The 12,357-nt window shown below is 43.0% G+C and overlaps 1 protein-coding gene across 1 annotated transcript in view; it reads left to right on the top strand.

Annotated features, from left to right (window-relative positions):
- The window catches only part of LOC120025205 (CD151 antigen-like), a 53,563-nt gene that overhangs the window by 29,941 nt on the left and 11,265 nt on the right, over positions 1–12,357 (top strand). The gene's annotated exons all lie outside the window — the stretch shown is intronic.

Below are 12,357 nucleotides of genomic sequence, written 5' to 3'. Positions count from 1 at the left end.
CGTCAGTGAATATGTGTGTGAGTATGTGCGTGACAGTGAATGTGTGTGTGTCTAAATGGGTAGAGACCAGTGGATGAGCATAGTAAGTGGGGATAGGCTGTGGGAGAGGGAGATGAGTTGTTGTTAGCCATTTAAGTCTTGTGGCCAGGGGATAAAATCTGTTGGTCTTTGCCTTGATGCACTGGTACCGCCTGCCGGACGGGAGCATGGAGAACTGTCCATGTCTCAAGTGGCTGGAGTCTTTGGCAATTTTTTAGGCCTTTCTCAGATATCATCTGGCATGTACGTCCTGGATGACTGGGAGATCACCCCCAGTGATGTGCTGAGTCATTCGCATCACCCTCTGTTGGGCCTTCCGGTCGAGGGCGGTGCAGTTGCCAATCCAGACGGTGTTACAACCAGTCTCGTGGATGCTGTCGATGGTGCAGCTGGAAAAGTTCCTGAGGATCTGAGGGGCCATTTCAAATCGTGTCAGCCTCCTGAGGGAGAAGAGGCACTGCTTTGCCTTCTCCACGACTGTGCTGGTGTGAGTGGACCATGTTAGGTCCTCAGTGATGTGGACACAGAGGAACTTGAAGCTCTTGACCCTCTCCACTGCAGCCCTGTGCATGGGGGTGTACACCCCCACTGTTCCCTGTAGTCCATGATCAGCCCCTTGGTCTTGCTGACGTTGACAGAGAGGTCATTGACCTCCACAATCGATGAGACAGCCTACAAGGAGATCAGGCATACCACCACCGCGTCATCAGCAACCTTGATGTTGGAGTCGTGTGTGGCCACACAGTCGTGGGTAAACAGGGAGTACAGGACGGGGCTAAGCACACCCCAGGGCAGGCCCATGTTGAGGGTCAGCATGGCAGAGGTGTTGTTGCGGTGACTGTATTACCGCCACACCGGTGGTCATGAGTCATGAAGGCAGTCAAATACCACGTGATCGTTTAATCACGGTAATTAGGCTTCTCCAAGCTCTGTTGCTGCTGATGGTCATTAGTAGCCTACCAAACTTGCAAACTGCCTGGTACTCAGCACTCTTGCCCTTCTAATCACTCTGACATCAATGCAAATGTACTTGAAAATCTAATCAAACACTTCATGAGAGTCCATGAGCTCATGTTGTTCAACATTTCAATAGGCTATGCAATTGCGGGAGAAAACAGAGTGATGGCCCCTAGTAAAAAGAGGTGGATCAGCATTCTATAGGCTAGGACTACAATATTTATTTCTCAACTTTCCTAATATTAAGCACATATATTTACAAGAGAACTATAGCCTACCTGGCTGGCATGAAATATACCACGGGGAAAACTGTCCTCCATTCGCTATTTAAGTGCATAGATGACATGTATTTTTTCCCCTGCCCCTGTTTCGATACAGGTGCATGATAATGGTCCATTCTAAATCAAAACAAATGTCACACATTTTATTTAGTATATGTAAAGACAAGATTAAATCAAGAATAGTCTGATGGGTGACAATATTAGCCTATCACTTGTGAATTATATATTATCACTTGTGAATGATGCCCAGCATAAGAAACAATGCCTTTTTTTTGGCGACTTTTTCTAATCATAGTCGCACACCTCAATGTAGCCTAGCCCATAGGCCTCTGTTTTAATAAGGTTTGTATCACAACTAAAGTGGCCAAATAATTTCTTAAAATTAAGAACGTTAATCTGCTTTACAAGGGATGTATTGCCTAACTGGCATATATAAGCAGCGAGTGAGTTTCAAGTTTGGGGAAGATCCTTTTCACCATAATGCGCTTTTAGAATAAAAGTATTACATGCATAATTGCATTTGCTGTCACTTTTGATAATGGTGTTTTGCGCTAATAAAACATTTGCGCTTATAGCCTACTACCATGTGCGCATTGCAATGTAAAGAAATAGCCTAATAGTTTATAAACATTTCAAGCTAAAAGTTCTGATCTGTTGCATCAGCCACATTGCATAAACAAGTTTTTGATACTTGTGGTTGTATTTAATTTGATCTATCGCATCCCACAACTGTCACAGACTAAGTTTGGAATATTTATTTCTCGCATAGAATAGGTCGACCTTTGTACTATGGGGGATAGTAGATTGACATAGGCTAGTGCTTTTGCTGTTCGTTAAGCCGACACATCTTGTTGGCTGACGAAAAGTAAATGTGGACAGTTCTGTCTTCAATATGCACCTCGGAATTGGATAAGGATGCGCGCAGTTGCGTCTCCGATGTGTCTGTCTTCACTTGTAGCCTGTGAGAAAGACCCGATCACGTGATGGAGTGTGCAGCACTTAGGGAGAAGGGCACAACGGCCATTGGCCGCAAAAGGCATGAATGTTTTTAGGGTGCATTACGGCCACACAAAGGGGAGGCCGCTGTGAAATTCTAGGCATTATCAAGTGCAAGTCAAATTGTGACTGATGTACAGCCTGTGCAAAAAACCTTTCAAACAACTTTTTTCAAAACATCTTTAGTCACATCATGCAGCCTTACAATGTATTAAATCAAAACATATAGCCCAACGTTTGTAGAACAACTAAAGTTACATGAATAACTCTAAATTAAGCATATATGAATACCTATTTCTTTGTTAACCGCTCAACACAGAATAGCTTTGTGTGCCCACTCCCTCAAATCGTTTGGAGAAAATATCCTTTTTATTGAGCTTTGTTCAATTGTATTCTTCATACTTATTTACCCCCTTTTCTCCCCAATTTCGTGGTATCCAATTGTCTCATGGCTGCAACTCCTGTACGAACTCGGGAGAGGCAAAGGTCGAGAGCCGTGCATCCTCCGAAACACAACCCAACCAAGCCGCACTGCTTCTTGACACAATGCCCACTTAACCCGGAAACCAGCCGCACTAATGTGTCGGAGGAAACATCGTACACCTGGCGACCGTGTCAGCATGCACTGCGCCCGGCCTGCCACAGGAGTCGCTAGTGCGCGATGGGACAATGACATCCCTGCCGGCCAAACCCTCCCCTAACCCAAATTGTGCGCCTCCCCATGGGTCTCCTGGTCGCGGCCGGCTGCGACAGAGCCTGGACACAAACCTAGAATCTCTAGTGGCACAGCTAGCACTGCGATACAGTGCCTTAGGCCACTGCGCCACCCGGGAGGCCCTATATCATCCTTTTGCCTGTTTGATGGCTTTGCGGATGTTGTACCTGGACTTTTTGTTCACGTTCCTAAGCCGTAGCCTCGGGGTTGGCTGCGATAGCCCTGTGTGCGGTAGCTCTGTCCTTTAGCTTAGCATGTACCTCTTTGTTAATCGAGGGCTTTTGATTGGGGAAGTATCGAACCTTCACTGTGGGGACAACGTCGGCGATGCATTTCCTAATGAAGCCGGTGACAGAGGTGGCTAGCTCGTTGATGCTATTGGTGGAGTCCCAGAATATATTCCAGTCAGTGCTAGCAAAGCAGTCCTGCATCATAGCCTCCGCTTCGGTTGACCATTTCTCTACGGAGCGCATCACGAGTACTTCCTGTTTGAGCTTCTGTTTGCAAACAGTAAGCAGGAGAATAGAGTCATGATCTGTTTGCTGAAGGGGGGACGAGGGAGGGCCTTGTATGCTTGCTTGTGGGTTGAGTAACAATGGTCTAGGTCTATATCGCCCCTAGTGGCGAAAGAGAAGTGTTGACAGAAGTTGGGGATCACCTGTCTTAGTGATGAGGAATTAAAATCAATGGTAACAAGAAAAGCTACCTCTGGGTGCATGGTTTCCTGTTTGTTTATAGCCTCAGACAATTTAAGTGCCACCTTGTTGTTGTCCTGAGGTGGAATACTGTATATACAGCAGTCACGATAACAGATAACTTTCTCGGGATTTAGAAGGTTTGTGATTTGACCATCAGGTATTCCAAGACAGGTGAACAATGGGTCAACACTGAACAACATATTTTGTTGATAAAAATACATACTCCTCCTCCCCTAAGGCGAAGGTTTTCCCTTCGCCTTAGTTTCATAAGGACGCCCTCTCTCCTGCGTTTCGTCTTGGGTAGCCTGTAGATTGGGTTGTAGGTACACAAAGAGCCCAGGGCAGATGAGTCGAAGTTGAAGCCTGAATTGAGGTTGGTAACTTCCCATCTGGTGTTCGATTTATTGTCGGTCATAAGAAATGATAGTGGATAACTCCGGTAAGCGACATATCGACCCTTCAGCCATCGGAGAGGTGCGTCAACTGCTGAAGCTTATGTGTAAACTCCTAGAGTAGACAAAAGCCAATGTATTGGACCTTATCAGAAAACATTCATTCTATAAATTAAAATGACATGTAGATTTAGTCAACACTTGTCACATATGTTATAATTTTATTGTTTACTATTTATATAATTTTTCATTCCTGCTACTGAAGAATGCTCTTTGTTGAAACACACACAGCACAACATGTACTCTTGCGTTGGGCATGGTTGGTGAGCTTAGTCTAAGTATTGTGGGGGTGCATCAACCACACACACAATACAAGAGACATACCATACTTAATATATCCTCTGACACATCAACTGCTGGAAAACACACACGCACACCCACACACACACACACAACCCTTTTTATTTTATTTTTGTGTTTATGTATTTCACACACACACACACACACACACACACACACACACACACACACACACACACACACACACACACACACACACACACACACCCCTTTTTATTTTATTTTTGTGTTTATGTATTTCACACACACACACACACACACACACACACACACACACACACACACACACCACAACCTTTAAAAAATATATTATTCCACACACACACACACACCTTTTCTATTTTATTATCTAAAATAAAAAATAAGATTCTGTAGTTTTTTGGGGGGGTTTCTCACACACACACATTTGGATTGTCCTGTTATATATTTGTTATATATTTGTGTATATATTTTCCTATGTACTTTACTCTAACCAAATAATATATAGATATACAGTGCCTTCGGAAAGTATTCAGACCCCTTGACTTTCCACATTTTGTTACGTTACAGCCTTATTCTAAAATGGATTAAATAAATAAAAATCTACAGCAATCTACACACAGCACCCCATAATGACAGAGAAAACAGGTTTTAAGATTTTTTTGGGCAAGTGTATTAAAAATAAAAAACATACTTTATTGACATAAATATTCAGACCGTTTGCTTTGAGTCGAAATTGAGCTCAGGTGCATCCTGTTCCCATTGATCATCTTTGAGATGTTTCTACAACTTGATTGGAGTCCACCTGTGGTAAATTCAATTGATTGGACATGATTTGGAAGGTACTCACCTGTCTATATAAGGTCCAACCGTTGACAGTGCATGTCAGAGCAAAAACCAAGCCATGAGGTCGAAGGAATTGTCCGTAGAGCTCCGAGACAGGATTGTGTCGAGGCACAGAGCTGGGGAAGGGTACCAAAACATTTCTGCAGCATTGAAGGTCCCCAAGAACACAGTGGCCTCCATCATTCTTAAATGGAAGAAGTTTGGAACCACCTAGACTCTTCCTAGATCTGTCCAAACTGAGCAATTGGGGGAGAAGGGCCTTGGTCAGGGAGGTGACCTCTGTGGAGATGGGACAACCATCTCTGCAGCACTCCACCAATCAGGCCTTTATGGTAGAATGGCCAGCGGAAGCCACTCCTCTGTAAAAGCCACATGACAGCCCGCTTGAAGTTTGCCAAATGGCACCTAAAGACTCTGACCATGAGAAACAACATTCTCTGGTCTGATGAAACCAATATTGAACTCCTTGGCCTGAATGCCAAGCGTCCCGTCTGGAGGAAACCTGGCACCATCCCTACGGTGAATCATGGTGGTGGCAGCATCATGCTTTGGGGACGTTTTTCAGCGGCAGGGACTGGGAGACTAGTCGGGATCGAGGGAAAGATGAACGGAGCAAAGTACAGAGAGATCCTTGATGAAAACCTGCTCCAGAGCACTCAGGACCTCAGACTAGGTCGAAGGTTCACTTTCCAACAGGACAGCGACTCTAAGCACACACACACACACACAAGACAATGCCAGAGTGGCTTTGGGACAGGTCTCTGACTGTCCTTGAGTGTCCCAGCCAGAGCTCGGACTTGAACCCAATCTAACATCTCTGAAGAGACCTGAAAATAGCTGTGCATTGACGCCCCGTCCAACCTGACGGAGCTTGAGAGGATCTGCAGAGAAGAATGTGAGAAACTCCCCCAAATACTGGTGTGCAAAGCTTGTAACGTCATATCCAAGAAGACATGAGGCTTTAATCGCTGCCAATCGCTTTCAACAAAATACTGAGTAAAGGGTCTTAATATTTACAGTACCAGTAAAAAGTTTGGACACCTACTCATTCAATGGTTATTTATTTTTACTAAGTTCTTCATTGTAGAATAATAGTGAAGACATCAAAACTGTTAAATAACACATATGGAATCAAGTAGTAACCATAAATGTGTTAAACAAATCAAAAAATATTTTGGATTCTTCGAAGTAGCCACCCTTTGCCTTGATGACAGCTTTGCACACCTTTGGCATATTCTCTCCATTAACTTCAGCTGGAATGCTTTTCCAACAGTCTTGAAGTTCCCACATATGCTGAGCACTTGTTGGCTGCTTGGACGTTCACTCGGCGGTCCAACTCATCCCAAACAATCCTAATTGGGTTGAGGTTGGGTGATTGTGGAGGCCAGGTCATCTGATACAGCACTCCATCCCTCTCCTCCTTGGTCAAATAGCCCTTACACAGCCTGGAGGTGTGTTGGGTCATTGTCCTGTTGAAAAACAAATGATGGTTCCACTAAGCGCAGCAAAGCACCATCACACCACCACCTCCATGCTTCACGATGGGAACCACACATGCGGAAATCATCCGTTCACCTACTCTGCGTCTCACAAAGACACGGCGGTTGGAATCGAAAATCTTATGTTTGGACTCATCAGACGAAAGGACAGATTTCCACCAGTCTAATATCCATTTCTCGTGTTTCTTGGTTCAAGCAAGTCTCTTCTTATTATTGGTGTCCTTTAGTAGTGATTTCTTTGCAGCAATTCGACCATGAAGGCCAGATTCACTCAGTCTCTGAACTGTTGATGTTGAGATGTGTCTGTTACTTGATCTCTGAAGCATTTATTTGGGCTGCAATTTCTGAGGCTGGTAACTCTAACATATCCTCTTGTGACGACCCTCCCACTCTGTCTGCTGTATTCTTTCTCTTTGTTCTTGTTTTCCTTATTCGGTTGTCGGTGGGCGACCCTCCCAGCTCCGCCCACCGACATCCTAATAAGGAAAACAAGAGCAAAGAGAAAGAATACGACAGACAGAGTGGGAGGGTTGTCACATTCTGCAGCAGAGGTAACTCTGGGTCTTCCTTTCCTGTGGCGGTCCTCATGAGAGCAGGTTTCGTCATAGCGCGTGATGGTTTTTGCGACTGCACTTGAAGAAACTTTCAAAGTTTTTGAAATGTTCCGTATTGACTGACCATGTCTTAAAGTAACGTTGGACTGTAGTTTCTCTTTGCTTATTTGAGCTGTTCTTGTCATAATATGGACTTGGTCTTTTACCAAATAGGGCTATCTTCTGTATACCACCCCTACCTTGTCACATCACAGCTGATTGGCTCAAATTCGTTGAGGAATGAAATTCCACAAATTAACTTTAACAAGGCACACATGTTAATTGAAATGGATTCCAAGTGAAGCTGGTTGAGAAAATGCCAAGAGTGTGCAAAACTGTCATCAAGGCAAAGGGTGGCTAATACTTCTAGAATCATTTCTTGGTGATTTATAGATACTCGATGTCCTTCAGGCTAAAGGGACATTCTACTTCCATCATTAAAACATCAAACGGGGCACGGACTCGGGAGGAATTATCTTATGGTGTTAACAGGACCTTTCACGGAGCCAAATGAAAAAGGGTAACACCCACATTTGGTTAACTCAACAAAGGAACAATCCTTAGTGACAATTATTTATATATAGTTGTGGCGTATGCTTCTCCCTGATGATATTCGCCAAAGAGAGACCAACCAGTTTTGAAGCCGGAGGGAAATGTGCTTGTGTATGGGGATTTTAATGCTAGAACAGGTTCTGACCCTGAATGTGTAAACCCTGAGGGTAATAGACATATTGTATATTCGGACATTCCTCCTTATACCCGATTCCCATCCCTAGTGATAGAAATAACCCTGGCCAGGTAGTGAACAAAAATGGAAAGGCGTTTAGTGCATGTATTTATTTAGATCTTTGTCAAATAGAAAACATCACCAGCTACAAGATAGAGACGTTCGGCAACAATATTGTGACACATTGAAAGAATACAAACAAAATCTATGATGTAAGAATTTTGAGAACACTCTGAAAGAGGTTTGAAGACTCCATTGATGGAAACCAGTTCTGGGAGAAATGAAATGGTGTAAATGGAAAATAGAGAAAGGACCTAGCCATTCAAAATGGCAACATTTGGGAAGATCACTTTGAAAGTCGCTATGGAATAATTCCATCAGAAGACTTTACTTTAAACCAAAAAAGTATGCAAGAAAACTCCGCTCCCTTGAACACACAATAAAAAACAAAAAAAACAACCAGAACCAAATTGACAACCTCCTATTTGACAAATTTGAAAAATGTAACAAAAACACAGAATTAACTAAATTGCTCAAAGGAGAATACAAATTGGAAGAATATCTCTCCTCTGTCAGAGATACAAAATAGACGTCAACAGTGAAGAGGCGACTCCGAGATGCTGGCCTTCTGATCAATTTGATGTTATTTTAATGGACAAAAAAATGAGCTTTTCTTTAAAAAACAAGGACATTTCTAAGTGACCCCAAACTTTTGAACTGTAGTGTTTATACTGTATTCTATACTATCTATTGCATCTTTAGCCTATGCCTAGAGAGAGCTTGCAGAAGGAGATCACAGAAGGAGAGCACAGAAGGAGAGCTCGCAGAAGGAGAGCACAGAAGGAGAGAGAGCTTGCAGGAGGAGAGCACAGAAGGAGAGAGAGAGCTCGCAGAAGGAGAGAGAGCACAGAAGGAGAGAGCACAGAAGGAGAGAGCTCGCAGAAGGAGAGCACAGAAGGAGAGTGAGAGAGCAGAAGGAGACCATTGAAGGAGCTCGAGCTCATAGGTGAGCACAAAAGGAGAGAGAGCTCGCTCGAAGAAAGGGGAGCGCAGAAGGAGAGAGAGAGAGCTCACTGAAGGAACGCACAGAAGGGCGGCGAGAGCGCTCACAGGAGAGCACAGAAGGAGTGAGAGAGCGCTTATAGGAGAGAGCGCTCACGGAAGGAAAGCACAGGAGAGAGAGGGGTTTGGTATGAGCACAGTCCATTGTTCTGGGGCAGAATTGAGAGGTGGCACAGAGAGTAGAGGGAATCTGTTTCCCTTCCAAACGGACACAATTTATACCACGGCTGAGTCAGAAAACCCCAGAGGCAATGAATAGAGAAACTGACCGCATACTCTCACTGACCAGAGCCCTACAAGGCTGTCATAGACACAGCTGAACTGTGGTGGAAGCAGAGCCAAACTTAAAGGGGTAGTGCACCCAAATGACATTTACATTTACATTTAAGTCATTTAGCAGACGCTCTTATCCAGAGCGACTTACAAATTGGAAAGTTCATACATATTCATCCTGGTCCCCCCGTGGGAATTGAACCCACAACCCTGGCGTTGCAAGCGCCATGCTCTACCAACTGAGCCACACGGGACATAATTTGTTCTTCTTTTCCTCACCTTTTGAAGTAATTCAATATGAATGACTGTAATTTACAATGACACTTTCTTTACTTAGCCTTTGGTGGCCATGGCTAACATTCACGTTGATTACTCTAAAGTAATAGTTGGTAAGGTGCCCTTGTCTCAGAATGAGAAGAATACCCTGTAGACTTATTTTTCTTTATTTAAACATGGTGCAAATTATGTCTACACCAATGCCTGCTGACAACATGTTGCCAAGTAATTTTCAGTCGGTGAGGAACAGAACTAGTGTTATGACTTTTCCCTGTTGGGGGAGGTTTATGACCCCCATAAATACCTTTCCCCCTTTTCTCTCCACTCTACAGAATGGTTTCTTGAAAATCCCTTTGTTAACATAGAGAGAGTATGGTGACATCAAAAGGTTGGGGAAAGGTACAATATGTCTGTAATCCAACCAGTTGAAAGTGTCCATTGGTACTTAAAAAATATGATGTCCGATCAGTTGGTGTCTTGGACATATCTGATGATAGGACGACATAAATTGTATCTTGGAAAGTCTACACATTCTAGTTATCAGATTCACATGGAATTATTGTGCAATTTAAATGTTTAAATATGAAACTATTTGTGGAAAGATTAAATGTAATTTTAGCTTCTAAATGAGAGAATTGTTTTCATAAAGTAAACTATGCTCACTCAGTGGCCGCGCCCAAGTGAACAGACATTGATTGAGAACTATGAAACACGCCCTTCTCTCCCCCACTACAAAAGCCGTTGACGGAAGTCAAACCTTAGTTCCCGATGACGTGAGGACTGGTGTCCATACGTTTAAAAGGGCTAATTTCATTGTGGAGGTGACAATCACCATGCTGGAAGGATGAATTTCGACTAGTCCAGCCAGAATACAGCACTAGCTGAGTATGGAAAAATGGTATGAACTTTGAACTCTTATTCACTAAATAAGAGTTGATACATCCTAGAAGTTGAGTTATCAGCTGTAAACGTACGTGGCCTAGGAAAGGACAGACAATCTCCTGAGAAGACAGGGTACAACGTATCCACCATACAACACTACGCCCAGACAGATTCTACAAAGGACAAAGGCGATCTCTGCTGGGCAAACCAGTCCTCCATCTTCGACCCATCTATCGAAGCGCAGCTCAGTGTAAATATATATCTTGTATTTTCCTTTTCTGCATGGGCGGTTATTAGAATGCATAAGATTCTGTATTTACGTCAGCATAGCTTTTCAAGGTCCGATAGAGACCCAATCTCCTTTGTACCTCAGTCTTCCCACTCTTTCATTCAAACCCAACCCCTTTTCTTTTTGTAACCAGCCGTCATATTGGTTTCTTCCGCTAGGGACTTTTTATTTTATGACATGATTAGTAATTGATGTATGATCCATCCTGTGTATTCGTACTTCTGTGTGATTATTTAGGTAGTTAGTAAATAAATAATGAAGACAATTTTTGAATTGCAGATTCAACTCGTTAGACAGGGTTCGTGAAGATAACCAAGAATTTTACGACGTTCAGATGAGACTGAATAAGGTGACGATTAATAGTTGACTGCTATTGATATAAAAACTTCAAGAGTGGATTCGGGAGATAGCCGCTTTATATAAACTAATGTTTCCGTGGTGCCCCAGGTTATTAACGAGTTAATTGTCGCATGGTTTAATTCAATCACGTAATCAATCAAATGTTAGGTAATCGATTTGATAAAATAGCATGTCGTATAATTTAATCAGAGACATGACACTAGGTCAACAGAACCTGTATGGTGTGTCTGGTTTTGGCATGCGATGACCTACATGCCCAAAAATGTATTCAAGTGATATCTAGGTATTCACATAGGACAATCTGTTTTCCATATCAAATTGAACATGGAATTTTGAGGAAACCAATACTAAAACCGCAACGAGTTTAGTTATTTAGTAATAATAGGATCTCTCAGTCCTTACCCTGACCTTTTGTGCATTATATTCCTTAGTGAAGGGACAAGGGAGGAGTAGTTGAAATGCTCTAATCCAGTATTATTCATTCACATTGGGTAAGGCTTCTCAAACTATTGTGTTATCTGCTCCTGTTCTAGATGGGCCTTTGCTGTATGTCCGCGTTTGATCCCAAACATATGCTGTGGCTTTTGTGTGCAAGTGTGTTGGAATGCAGAGCGCATCACAAGAAGTTAAGATTAGGCCGATGAATCATGCTGAAGGAATTAACTTGTCAGGAGGGAGGGGAGAGATGATGACGAAGAGGTGTGTGTGTAACTTAACCCTGGCAACGAGAGGCGAGAAGACTGCTGTCGAATCTGTGTGAACTACCTCCGATGTTTGCCTCGGTAGCTATATCGGCTTTCTGTCAAACTCCATGTATATCACAGGTGTGATACACCATGACAGCGCAACACACAAGGGGTGGAACAGTGGCAAAGGTACCCACAGGACAAACAGAATAATATTAGTCTGAGGAGAGATTAAATAGCATTAATACAACAAAAATAATTCAAAACAATGTGTGTGTGTGTGTGTCTCTCTGTGTGCGTGTTAGGGTTGGGCAATATCAGTCTTTTCCTATCATGATTATGTACCAATAAAACATTGTGATATACGATGCTATCGCATCGTATATCGTATACAATTGTTTACAGACAGATTATTTCACTTATAATTCACTGTCACAATTCCAGTGG

Source organism: Salvelinus namaycush, chromosome 30 (assembly GCF_016432855.1).
Source record: "Salvelinus namaycush isolate Seneca chromosome 30, SaNama_1.0, whole genome shotgun sequence".
Taxonomy (NCBI): domain Eukaryota; kingdom Metazoa; phylum Chordata; class Actinopteri; order Salmoniformes; family Salmonidae; genus Salvelinus; species Salvelinus namaycush.
This window is presented reverse-complemented; position numbering and strand designations above follow the sequence as displayed.